The following is a 14,228-nucleotide window of genomic DNA, read 5'->3' on the forward strand; positions in this document are numbered from 1 at the left end:
CCTAACATTATTCCTAACTCTAACCCTATTCTTAATCCTTACCCAACCCAACCCTAACCCTGACCCCTAACCCACCCCTAGGATTGACCCCTAATCCTAAACCTACCCTGACCCTATTCCTAACCCTAACAAAACCCTAGCATTGATCCCTAACCCTAGCCCTGAAATTATTCCTAACCCAACCCTAACCCTATTCTTAATCCTAACCAAACCCTAGCAGTGACCCCTAACCCTGACCCTACTCCTAACCCAGCCCTAACTCAATTCTTAATCCTAAATCAACCCTAGCCCTGACCCCTAACCCAATTCCAAACCCTAATCCAACCCTAGCATTGACCCCTAACCCAACGCTAGCACTGACCCCTAACCCTATACCTAACCCAACCCTAGTATTGACCCCTAACACTAGCCCTGATCCTATTCCTAACCCAACCCTAACCCTATTCTGAATCCTAACCCAACCCTATCACTAACCCCTACCCCTGTTCCTAACCCCAAACCAACACTGAGCCCTAACCCTAATCCTATTCCTAACCCTAAAACAACCCTGGCACTGGAACCTAATCGTAATCCTAACCCAACCCTAGCACTGACCCCAAACCCAACCCTAGCCATGACCCATAACCCTAATCCTATTCCTATTCTTAATCCTAACCCAACCCTAGCCCTAACCTCTAACGCTAACCCAACCACTGACCCCTAACCCTATTCCTAACATTAACCCAATCCTATCATTGACTCATAACCCTAGCCCTACCCTGACCCTATTCCTATCCCAAACATAACCCTAAACGTGTTCTTAATCCTAACCCAACCCTAGCACTGTCCCCTAACCCCACCCCACCCCTAGCACTGACCCCTAACCCTATTCCTAACCCAATCCTATTCTTAATCCTAACCCAACCCTAGCATGAAGTCCTAAGCCTAACCCTGACCCTATTCCTAACCCTACCCCAACCCTAGCATTGACCCCTAACCCTGACCCTATTCCTAACAGTAACCCTATTCTTTATCCTAACAAAACCCTAGAATTAACCCCTAACCCTAACCCTATTCCTAACCCTAACCCAACCCTAGCACTGGCCCCTAATCCTAACCCCAACCCAATCCTAGGATTGACCCCTTACAACTAACTCTAACCCTATTCCGAACCCCAACCCAACCCTTGGATTAACCCCTAACCTTACCCTGACCCTATTCCAAACCAGCCCTAACCCTATTCTTAGTCCTAACAGAACCCTAGCACTGACCCCTAACACTGACCCTATTCCTAACCCTAACCCAACCCTAGCACTGACCCCTTACCCTAACCCTGACCCTATTCCTAACCCAACCCTAATTCTATTCTTAATCCTAACCAAACCCTAGCCCTGACCCCTAACCCAAGCCTACTACTGACCCCTAAACCTAACCCTGACCCTATTCCTAACCAATCCTAACCTAAACCTAGCACTGACCCTTAACCCTAATCCTGACCCTATTCTTAGTCCGAACCAACCCTAGCACTGAACCCTAAGTATAAAGGTAAAGGGACCCCTGACCATTAGGTCCAGTCGTGGCCGACTCTGGGGTTGTGGCGCTCATCTCACTTTATTGGCCGAGGGAGCCGGCGTACAGCTTCCGGGTCATGTGGCCAGCATGACTAAGCCGCTTCTGGAGAACCAGAGCAGCGCACGGAAACGCTGTTTACCTTCCCGCTTGAGCGGTACCTATTTATCTACTTGCACTTTAATGTGCTTTCGAACTGCTAGGGTGGCAGGAGCAGGGACCGAGCAATGGGAGCTCACCCCGTTGCGGGGATTCGAACCGCCGACCTTCCAATCGGCAAGCCCAAGAGGCTAAGTTGTGTAGACTGCAGCGCCACCCGCGTCTGCAATAATAATAATAATAATAATAATGAAAACAATAATGGTAGAATCAGAATTAGTCTGCCTTTTCCCAGCCACTCTGGGTGCCTGGCAGCAAAATAGTAAGAATAATAATAACAACAGGAATCATGTAATGATTTATACCCCTGCAATGCAGAAATCTCATCATCATCATCATAATAATAGGTTTGCCTTTTCCTAGCTACTCTGGGTGTCCGGCAGCAAAATAATAATAATAATAATAATAATAATAATAATAATAATTACAACAACAGTAATCATGTTATGATTTCTCCCCCTGCAATGCAGAAATCTCCCATCATCATCATCGTCGGCCTGCCTTACTCAATCAGAGCAGCAATCAATAAAAGCAAAACGAAGTTTTGCTCCGGCTCCCCCTGCAAAGGGGGCGGGTGGCTCCCGCCGCCGGCCAATCCCGCGCCGCCACGTCAGCTCACCAGGGATCCGCCCTTCGCCCGGCATCGCCTCTGCAGCAGCTGCTTATCTCCGAGCCGCAGACGCCGCTGCGACGAGCCTGGGGTGGAAGATTTCCCTCCCTTGCAACGAATTTCACTCCCTTGTTTTCTTCTCCATTAACTTCTCTTCTGCCGACCAGATCCCGACCAGATCCCAAGCGGGGAAAGCCCGGAAAAGGTGAGCCTCCTCCTCCCCCATCCCCCAACAATGGCTTCCCTTTGTCTTCCGGCTGGCTGGGCGGCGGCCTTTCCCGAAGGATCGAGGCAGGGGATCTGCTCGGGGCAGGGGGGGGGGTCGGGCCCTTCCCGAAGCAATTTTTGGCAAGGGATCTTCTTTCTCCCGAAGCTTTTTTAAAGGAATCCGCCCATTGCAGGGAATCTGCCCCGTGCACGGAATCTGCCCTTTCCCGAAGGATCGAGGCAGGGGATCTGCTCGGGGCGGGGGGGGGCGGGGGGGGTCGGGCCCTTCCCGAAGCAATTTTTGGCAAGGGATCTTCTTTCTCCCGAAGCATTTCGGCAGGGAATCCGCCCTTTCCCAAAGCATTTTTGCAAAGGATCTGCTCAGGGCAGGGGATCTGCCCCTTCCCAATTTTTTGCAGGGAATCTGCCCTTTTACAAAGCACTTTTGCAGGGAATCAACACATTCCTATAGCTTTTTTGCAAGGAATCCGCCCCTTCCCAAAGCACTTTTGCAGGGAATCTACTCATTGCAGGGAATCTCCCCCTTGCAGGGGATCTGCCCCTTCCCAAAGCTTTTTCTGGCAGGGAATCTGCTTTTTCCCAAAGCTGGTTTGCAGGGAATCTCACCCTTGCAAGTGATCTGCCACTTCCCAAAGGATTTCTGCAGGGAATCTGCCCTTTCCCAAAGGATTTCTGCAGGGAATCTGCCCTTCCGGGAAATCTGCCCTGTGCAAGGAATCTGCCCCTTCCCAAAGGATTTCTGCAGGGAATCTTTCCTTTCCCAAAGCTTTGCAGGGGATCTGCCCTTTCCCAAAGCATTTTTGGCAGGGAATTTGTCCATTGCAGGGGATCTGCCCTTTCCCAAAGCCTTTCTGCAAGGGACCTGCCCTTTCCCAAAGCTTTTTTTTTGCAGGGGATCTGCCCTTTGCAGGGGATCTGCCCTTTCCCAGAGCCTTTCTGCAAGGAATCTGCCCTTTCCCCAAAAAATTTTTGGCAGGGGATCTGCCCTTTCCCAAAGGATTTTGGCAGGGAATCTGCTCAGGGCAGGGGATCGGGCCCTTCACAAAGCTTTGCAAGGAATCTGCTTTTTCCCAAAGCATTTTTGCAGGGAATCTTTCCTTTCCCAAAGCTTTGCAAGGGATCCTCCCTTTCCCAGTGGATTTCTGCAAGGGATCTGCCCTTTCCCAAAGGATTTCTGCAGGGATCCAACACATTGTTTGCAGGGAATCTGCCCCTTGCAAGGAATCTGCCCTTTCCCAAGGGATTTCTGCAGGGAATCTGCTCAGGGCAGGGGATCAGGCCCTTCCCAAAGCTTTGCAAGGAGTCTGCTTTTTCCCAAAGCATTTTTGAGGGAATCTGCCCTTTCCCAAAGGATTTCTGCAGGGAATCTGCCCTGTGCAAGGAATCTGCCCCTTCCCAAAGCATTTTTGCAGGGAATCTTTCTTTTCCCAAAGCTTTGCAAGGGACCCGCCCTTTCCCAATGGATTTCTGCAAGGGATCTGCCTGTTCCCAAAGGATCTCTGCAGGGGAGCTGCCCTTTCCCAAAGCTCTGCAAGGAATCTGCTTTCCCCCCAAAGGATCTCTGCAGGGGACCTGCCATTTCCCAAAGCTTTGCAAGGAATCCTCCCTTTCCCAAAAGATCTCTCCAGGGGACCCGCCCTTTCCCACAGGATCTCTCCAGGGGATCCGCCCTTTCCCAAACCATTTTTTCCCCTGCAGCCAGAAAACGCAAAATAAACAGCCCCTTTTCCCCAGATCAGCTGCGCTGTCAAAAATAGCATTGGCAGAAATCTTTTTTCGCAGCCGGGATCTGTTAACCCTTCCCGCTTTAAAAAAAAAATCCCACTGGGATCTCATTTTCTCTTTGGAAAAATCCTGGTTTTCCACTGGTGGATTCAAAAATCATCTCCTTTTCCCATTGGATGTGATTCTGTTTTTTAAAATATATTCTGATTTTCCAATTGCATTTATTCTGGTTTTTAAATATATATAGAATTTTCCCCTTGCATTTTATTCTGGTTTTCAATTGCATTTTATTCTGGTTTAAAATATATATAATTTTCAGTTTGCATCTTATCCTGGTTTAAAATATACAGTTCTCAGCTTGCGTCTTATCCCGGTTTAAAATATATAGTTTATCCCGGTTTAAAATATATACTTTATTCTGCTTTAAAATATATAGTTCTCAGCTTGCGTCTTATCCCGGTTTAAAATATATAGTTTATCCTGCTTTAAAATATATACTTTATTCTGGTTTAAAATATATAGTTCTCAGCTTGCGTCTTATCCCGGTTTAAAATATATAGTTTATCCTGGTTTAAAATATATATAATTTTCAGCTTGCATCTTATCCCGGTTCAAAATATACAGGTCTCATCTTCCATTTTATCCTGGTTTAAAATATATAGTTTATCCTAGTTTAATATATATATAATTTTCAGCTTGCATCTTATCCTGGTTTAAAATATACAGTTCTCATCTTCCATTTTATCCTGGTTTAAAATATATAGTTCTCAGCTTGCGTCTTATCCCGGTTTAAAATATATAGTTTCTGGTTTAAAATATATAGTTCTCAGCTTGCGTCTTATCCCGGTTTTAAAATATATAGTTTTATTCTGGTTTAAAATATATAGTTCTCAGCTTGCGTCTTATCCCGGTTTTAAAATATATAGTTTATTCTGGTTTAAAATATATAGTTCTCAGCTTGCATCTTATCCCGGTTTAAAATATATAGTTTATCCCGGTTTAAAATATATGCTTTATTCTGGTTTAAAATATATAGTTCTCAGCTTGCGTCTTATCCCGGTTTAAAATATATAGTTTATCCCGGTTTAAAATATATACTTTATTCTGGTTTAAAATATATAGTTCTCAGCTTGCGTCTTATCCCGGTTTAAAATATATAGTTTATCCTGGTTTTAAATATATATAATTTTCAGCTTGCATCTTATCCTGGTTTAAAATATATAGTTTATTCTGGTTTAAAATATACAGTTCTCATCTTCCATTTTATCATGGTTTAAAATATATAGTTTATCCCGGTTTAAAATATATACTTTATCCTGGTTTAAAATATACAGTTCTCAGCTTGCGTCTTATCCCGGTTTAAAATATATAGTTTATCCTGGTTTAAAATATATAGTTCTCAGCTTGCGTCTTATCCCGGTTTAAAATATATAGTTTATCCTGGTTTAAAATATATATAATTTTCAGCTTGCATCTTATCCTTGTTTAAAATATATAGTTTATCCTGGTTTAAAATATATATAATTTTCAGCTTGTGTCTTATCCCGGTTTAATATATATAGTTTATCCTGGTTTAAAATATATATAGTTTTCAGCTTGCATCTTATCCTGGTTTAAAATATACAGTTCTCATCTTCCATTTTATCCTGGTTTAAAATATATAGTTTATCCTGGTTTAAAATATATAGTTTATCCTGGTTTAAAATATATAGTTCTCAGCTTGCATCTTATCCCGGTTTAAAATACATAGTTTATCCTGGTTTAAAATATATATAATTTTCAGCTTGCATCTTATCCTGGTTCAAAATATATAGTTTATCCTGGTTTAAAATATACAGTTCTCATCTTCCATTTTATCCTGGTTTAAAATATATAGTTCTCAGCTTGCGTCTTATCCCGGTTTAAAATATATAGTTTATCCTGGTTTAAAATATATAGTTTATCCTGGTTTAAAATATATAGTTTATTCTGGTTTAAAATATATAGTTCTCAGCTTGCGTCTTATCCCGGTTTAAAATATGTAGTTTATCCTGGTTTAAAATATATAGTTTTCCTCTTGCATTTTATCCTGGTTTAAAATATATAGTTTATTCTGGTTTAAAATATATAGTTCTCAGCTTGCATCTTATCCCGGTTTAAAATATATAGTTTATCCTGGTTTAAAATATATATAATTTTCAGCTTGCATCTTATCCTGGTTTAAAATATACAGTTCTCATCTTCCATTTCATCCTGGTTTAAAATATATAGTTTATCCTGGTTTAAAATATATACTTTATTCTGGTTTAAAATATATAGTTCTCAGCTTGCGTCTTTTTTTTTTAATAAGATATTTATTGGAATTCTTTTTTTTTTAAGAAACACCAAACATACAAATTACCATCACCATATAACATACAAGAATATAAAATAAAGTTAGAGTAAAGAAAAGAAAAAAATAGAAAAGATCAAAAAGTACAGATTGAAATAAATGTTGTTCACAAATCATAGTTTCATAATCTTCAGACTTCCTCACATCTCCCTTCCCTGCGTTCTCAATCTTATCGTTACATGCAGCAATTTGTTACCTTATTTCCATTCTTATTATATAAATTTCCAATAGTGTTACTCCAAATTACGTCCTTTTCATTTATTTTCATATGTCTTACAATAAGATTACTGCAGCCATATTTCATTCAATCGTGCATTCTCCTAACATTCATACAACTTATAATGTTTTTGTAGATAGTCCTTAAATTTTTTCCAGTCCTCTTCCACCATCTCTTCTCCCAGGTCTCGAATCCTGCCGGTCATTTCAGCCAACTCCATGTATTCTATCAGTTGCATCTGCCATTCTTCCAGTGTGGGTAAATCTTGGGTCTTCCAATACTTTGCGATGAGTATTCTTGCTGCTGTTGTTGCATACATAAAAAAAGTTTGATCTTTCTTTAACACCCCTTGGCCCACGATGCCCAGAAGGAAGGCCTCTGGTTTCTTAAGGAAGGTATACTTAAATACCTTTTTTAACTCATTGTAAATCACTTCCCAGAAGGTCTTGATCCTTGGGCACGTCCACCAGAGGTGAAAGAATGTTCCTTCAGTTTCCTTACATTTCCAACATTTATTATCAGGCAAGTGATATATTTTTGCCAGCTTGACTGGGGTCATGTACCACCTGTATATCATTTTCATAATATTTTCTTTCAAGGCATTACATGCCGTGAACCTCACTCCGGTGGTCCATAACTTTTCCCAGTCAGCAAACATAATGTTGTACCCAATATCCTGTGCCCATTTTATCATAGCTGATTTGACAGTTTCATCCTGCGTATTCCATTTCAACAGCAAGTTATACATTTTTGAGAGTACCTTAGTTTTTGGTTCTAACAGTTCAGTTTCTAATTTCGATTTTTCCACCTGGAAACCTATTTTCTTGTCTAGCGACCTCTCTAATCTGAGCATAGTGTAACCAATTTTTGCACTTTCTCCTTTAATTTCTCGAAACTCTGCAATCTCCAAGTGACTCCTTCCTTCTCTAGTATTTCCCAATATTTTGGCCAATTGGCCTCCATATTGAGTCTTTTCGGGGCCTTGGCTTCCATAGGTGACAACCACCTTGGGGTCTTATTTTCTAATAAATCTTTGTATTTTACCCAGACCTTAAACACGGCCTTCCTGACAATATGGCTCTTGAAAGCCTTATGAATTTTTACCTTGTCGTACCACAAGTATGCATGCCATCCAAAAGCATTATTAAACCCTTCCAGATCCAGGACGTCAGTGTTCTCTAAAAGTAACCAATCTTTCATCCAGCAGAGAGCCGCAGCTTCGTAGTATAACCTTAAGTCCGGCAGGGCAAACCCCCCTCTTTCCTTTGCATCCGTTAAGATTTTAAATTTTATTCGGGGCTTTTTGCCCTGCCAGACAAATTTAGAAATATCTCTCTGCCACTTTGTAAAACATTCCACTCTGTCCACAATCTGTAGGGTCTGAAACAAAAACAACATTCTTGGCAATACATTCATCTTTATCACAGCAATTCGGCCCAACAAGGAAAGTTTTAATCTTGACCAACTTTCTAAGTCCTTTTTAATTTCTGTCCAACACTTTTCATAGTTGTCCTTAAATAAATTCAAATTTTTAGCAGTCATATTAACCCCTAGGTATTTTACCTTCTTAACAACTGTTAAGTCTGTCTCTTTCTGAAATCTTTCTACTTCCTCAGTTGTCAAATTTTTTTCCAAAACCTTTGTCTTTTGCTTGTTTAATTTAAAACCTGCCATCCGACCAAACTCATGAATCAATTCTAAAGCTCTTTTCGTACTAGATTCTGGCTTCTGCAATGTCAAAACCAAATCATCTGCAAAAGCTTTCAATTTGTACTGTTTATCTCCGACCTGAATCCCTTCAACCAACCGGTCCCCTCTGATCATGTTTAGGAGCACCTCCAGGACCGAAATAAATAACAAAGGGGATATGGGGCAACCTTGTCGTGTTCCTTTCTCTATCTTGAACTCTTCTGTCACCACATTGTTAACTATCAATTTAGCTTTTTGTTCTGAATATATTGCCTCTATACCATTTTCAAACCCCCGTCCCACTCCCATCCCTTCAAGATTTTTCTTCATAAACTTCCAAGAAATATTATCAAAGGCCTTCTCCGCATCTATAAAGATCAACACAGCTTTTGTATTAACATTTGTTTGTAAAAGTTCCAAAATATCAGTAATATTCCTAGTGTTATCAAACAGATGTCTACCTGGGAGAAAACCAGCCTGGTCCTTGTGAATTACTTCCTTTAAAACTTTTTTAAATCTACCTGCCAAAATATCAGCAAAAATTTTGTAATCCACATTCAGGAGAGAGATGGGACGGTAGTTCTTAAGTTGTGTCTTTTCAGTTTCTGATTTAGGTATCAATGTGATGAAAGCTTCTTTCCACGATTCCGGTGCCCTCTTCCCCTCCATAATCTCATTGCAAACCTCCATTAACGGCTGCGTCAAATAATCTTTCAGTATCTTATAATATTTGGAGGTAAGCCCATCTGGCCCTGGAGATTTGCCCAATTGCATATTCTGAATGGCACCTTCAATCTCTTGTTGTGTTATTTTGTGGTTCAAGATTGTCCTGTTCTCTTGAGACAATTTTGGTAGTCCATTCCTTCCCAAAAATTGGTCTATCTCTGTCTCATCTTGTGGCCCTTGAGTGTAAAGTTGCTTAAAGTATCTCTGGAAACACTTTCTGATCTCCACAGGATTCTGGATATTTCTCCCTTCCATCTCTAGATTAGTCACTGTGTTTAGTTTTTGTCTCTTTTTCAACTGCCATGCTAGCAGTTTCCCACATTTATTTGCCGATTCAAATGATCTTTGTTTCATTAACTTGATTTTCCACTCCACTTCCTGATTTAACAATTTGGAGTATTGTGCTTGAAAAAGCTTAATTTCTCTCAGAATTTCCTGTGACTTCGGTTTCGATCTTAACTTTTTCTCACAATCCTTAATTTTCTCCAAGATCTTATCCTTTTTCTCGTTCTGTGCTCTTTTCTTAATAGTATTCTGTTGTATCAGAAACCCCCTCATAACAGCTTTACTTGCGTCCCAGATTACTCTTTTTTCCACAGTAGTGTTCAAGTTTACTTCAAAATAGTCCTTTAAGGTTTTCTGGGCCTTTTTAATGATCTCTTGATCTCTGAACAGGTTGTCATTCATCCTCCATCTAAAGGAGCCGGCTGTAATTAGTCTCATATCCATCTTTACTGCATTATGGTCGGAGCAAGTCTTTGGGCAGATTTCCACTTTTCTAATCTTAGGTGCCAGACCTCTAGTTATCCAGATTTGGTCGATTCTTGTCCACGACAATTGGGCTTCAGAAAAGAAAGTTCCTTCTTTACCTAGTGGGTTTTTTGTTCTCCAAATGTCAATCAAGTCCATATTGTCAGTCAATTCAAAAAAAGTTTTAGGTAGTCTGCCATCTTTTGAAATGTTTTGACTTTGTGATTTATCCATATTTGTAGACACCACCCCATTCATGTCTCCCATCATAATGATGTTGCTATAGTCCAGATAATCCAGCATCATCTCATGCAGCTTCTTAAAAAATTCCGATTTCCCTTCGTTAGGTGCGTAGATTCCCAGTATCAAAAACTTTTCACCTTGAGTTTGTATTTCAATTGCCAAAATTCTTCCTTGCTCATCTTTAAAAAGGAATTTTGGTGATAGGCTCTCCTTTGCATAAATCACCACTCCTCTTTTTTTAACTCTGTCCGATGAAATAAATTCTTGGCCTAATCTTTTATTAATTAACACCTTTCTATGGAGCCTAGTCACATGTGTTTCTTGCAAGCAAATAATGTCCAATTGTTCTTTCTTTAATATATGAAATACCCTTCTCCTTTTTTCCGGAGAATTTACGCCATTAATATTCCAGCTAAGAAGTTGCAGAGACATCCTGGAAAGATCTGTTATTCGGTAGATAGGGGCTTTTCCTTCTGGTCGTCAGATCCCAAAGGTGTAGATCCAGGCGGTGGTGGTGGCCAGGCCTCAGGCCCCGTAGTCCCTTTCAGAAGGTCTTCTCCGTAGTCGTGCAGAAATTTATCTTTATCTTCCGGTGTTTTAATTTTCACTTTCTTCCCTCTGAATGTAAAGGATAATCCTTGAGGAAATTCCCACCTAAAGAGAATTGAGTTGCTTCTCAGCAATTTTGTTAGTTCCGTATAGGTGGTTCTAAGATCCAGAAGTTGTTTAGGGATATCTTTGTAGATTTCGACTCTCTTGTCCTGAATTACAAGTGACTTTCCGTAATGTAAGCCTAGTATTCTTTCCCTTTCCTCCCTAGATCTCAAAGTAATCAAGCAGTCTCTGGCTCTGTCTTTCTTTAGTACTCTTCCAAGTCTAAAGGCACTAACAATTTTAAAGTCTTTATCTTCCTCCAAATTCCAGAACTTAGAAAATTCTTTAGTCAAATAGTCCATCAAGTTCCCCTGCTCAAGTTCTGCAATTGATCTAAGCCTCAGATTATTCTCCCTAGAGCGTAGTTCAACCATAGACAGGTAGGCCTGATGTTCACCCACCTGTTTTTGCAAAGGTGTGACCTCCTTTTTCACTGCGTCCACTTTCTGGTTGGCCTCCTCAGCCAACTTACGATTCTCTGTGGTTGCTTCAAAAAGCTTACCAATTGATTGTGCGTGCAGGTTAGATTGTTCAGTCAGTTTATTTAGGCTGGCAGTATTTTGGTCAATCTTAGCCGATTGTGCGTCCACTTTTTTGTCTAAAGATTCCAATTTCTCAAAGATTTTTTCTAATACTGATTCATTTCCTCCAGATGCCATGCCTTCTAGTGGAGTCAATTCAGTTTCTATTTCTTGTGTTCCCAAAACCGTGGGAACTGATGATCGACGCAGCTGAGAAGTCAATGTTGTTTGAGAAAGTTGTGGAAGTTGAGAAAGTTGTGGAAGTTGTTTTGCTTTCGCTTTAGCAGCTCTTGTTTTCCCAGTGCCACTCATTCCAGTCCTGTCTGTGTGTCAAGGTCAAGTTGTTTATCTTCCCATGGGAAACCACCAGCCCAAAGAGTAAACAAAAAGTTAAGGCAGAAAAGGGAAAAACACCAGTCCCAAGCAATTATAATCCAGTCCAGTAGAGGGAGTTAAAACAAAGGAAAGTTTCCAAAAAATTTATTCCCAAACTTAAAAAGTTTCCCTAGAGTCAAACAAAGTCCCAGCAGTTCTATGTTAAAAAAAAAAGATAACCTTCAAATCTTTTTTTAAGAGCAGAGAAAGTCCTTGTTTAAACACTGTTTCAGGAAAAGTGCCAAAAAAACAATGTATCCAAATAACTAGTCCAAGAGCTCAGATGTAGCAATTCAATAAAACATAGTAAAGTCCGCAAACTGACAGCTTCAATATTCAGGCAGTCAAGTACCTGGGTTCCCTTGCAAAATTTGTAAATCCACAGGGAGAGGAAAGAACCAATATCCAAAGTCCAGAAAAAAAGAAGAAAAAAGAGGGTAAATCCCTTTAATCCACGCGACAGTTCAGCTCATGCACCAAGTTAAAAGAAAGTTTAAACTTATCTCAAAGGCTTCAGAGAAAGAGTCATTGCTTTAAAACTTCAGCAAAATAGGGAGATGGACTTCCTGGTTACATCTCCCGCTTTGTCCAAATTTTAAAAGATTAATTTAGATTATTTTAGTCCCCTTTACTCACGGGTTGCTGTTTCAAATCCAATAGTCCAGGAAAAAAGGCAGCGCTCTTCGGCAGCAGCTATGCGGCTTCGCTCACACGGAAAGAGCGATCGACTCACAGCACCGCGCTCCCGTCCACGTTCCGAGGCCCCTTACGGGGTCCCTTCTGCGTTTTGGGGGGCGCTTTTGGTGCCCGCCGAGTCCCACGGCCACAGGCTCACTCTGCCTGTGGTTTTCCGATGTGGGTCTCCACTTCGCCGTAGCGGACGACCCGTTTCCGCGGAGCTTCCCCTTCAGCAACTGAAGAGGACCGCCATTACCGAACGCGCCGCCTCCGGACAGTTCTCAGCTTGCGTCTTATCCCGGTTTAAAATATATAGTTTATCCTGGTTTAAAATATATATAATTTTCAGCTTGCATCTTATCCGGGTTCAAAATTTACAGTTCTCATCTTCCATTTTATCCTGGTTTAAAATATATAGTTTATCCTAGTTTAAAATATATATAATTTTCAGCTTCCATCTTATCCTGGTTTAAAATATATAGTTTATTCTGGTTTAAAATATATATAATTTTCAGCTTCCATCTTATCCTGGTTTAAAATATATAGTTTATTATGGTTTAAAATATATACCGTATTTTTTGCACCATAACACTCACTTTTTTCCTCCTAGAAAGTAAGGGGAAATGTCTGTGCGTGTTATGGAGCGAATGCCTGCGGGTGGCGGGGGGGATCTGCTGCAGTCGTGAGCAGAGGATCCATGGTTCCCCTTCCTTCCCTCTTCCGTGATTACAAAGCATGGATCCACACGGATCCTCAGGATTTTTGCATTGGGCTACTCCAACTCACTGTCAGATCACATGTCTGTGGCCACAGCATGAACCACAAAAAATCATATATCCACTATTTCGTTTAGAATATTTTTTTTCTTGTTTTCCTCCTCTAAAAACTACGTGCGTGTTATGGTCTGGTGCGTGTTATAGAGCGAAAAATACGGTAGTTCTCACCTTGCGTCTTATCCTGGTTTAAAATATATAGTTTATCCTGGTTTAAAATATATATAATTTTCAGCTTGCGTCTTATCCCGGTTTAATATATATAGTTTATCCTGGTTTAAAATATATATAGTTTTCAGCTTGCATCTTATCGTGGTTTAAAATATACAGTTCTCATCTTCCATTTTATCCTGGTTTAAAAGATATAGTTTATCCTGGTTTAAAATATATAGTTCTCAGCTTGCATCTTATCCTGGTTTAAAATATATAGTTTATTCTGGTTTAAAATATATATAATTTTCAGCTTCCATCTTATCCTGGTTTAAAATATATAGTTTATTCTGGTTTAAAATATATATAATTTTCAGCTTCCATCTTATCCTGGTTTAAAATATATAGTTTATTCTGGTTTAAAATATATATAATTTTCAGCTTCCATCTTATCCTGGTTTAAAATATATAGTTTATTCTGGTTTAAAATATATAGTTCTCAGCTTGCATTTTATCCCGGTTTAAAATATATAGTTTATCCGGGTTTAAAATATATAGTTCTCTCTTTTCCTCTCACTTCCTCTTGTTTCCCCTCTTGTTTCCGCTCATTTCCTCTTATTTGCCCTCTCACTTCCTTTCATTTGTTCTCTCTTTCCCCCTCATTTCCTCTTATTTGCCCTCTCACGTCCTTTCGTTTGCCATCTCTCTTCCTCTCATTTCCCCTCTTTTGCTCTCACTTCCTCTCGCTTCCTTTCATTTGCCCTCTCACTTCCTCTCGTTTCCTTTCATTTGCCCTCTCACTTCCTCTCAT

The 14,228-nt window shown here is 40.3% G+C and overlaps 1 protein-coding gene across 1 annotated transcript in view; it reads left to right on the plus strand.

Moving 5' to 3' along the window:
• Positions 1-2,356: 2,356 nt before the first annotated feature.
• Positions 2,357-14,228, plus strand: part of SPTAN1 (spectrin alpha, non-erythrocytic 1) — a 120,100-nt gene continuing 108,228 nt past the window's right edge. The window contains exon 1 of the mRNA XM_080991219.1: positions 2,357-2,522. The gene's annotated coding sequence lies outside the window, so the exon portion shown is untranslated. The remainder of the gene's footprint in view (positions 2,523-14,228) is intronic.

Source organism: Podarcis pityusensis (genome assembly GCF_964106645.2).
Source record: "Podarcis pityusensis genome assembly, chromosome: Z".
Taxonomy (NCBI): domain Eukaryota; kingdom Metazoa; phylum Chordata; class Lepidosauria; order Squamata; family Lacertidae; genus Podarcis; species Podarcis pityusensis.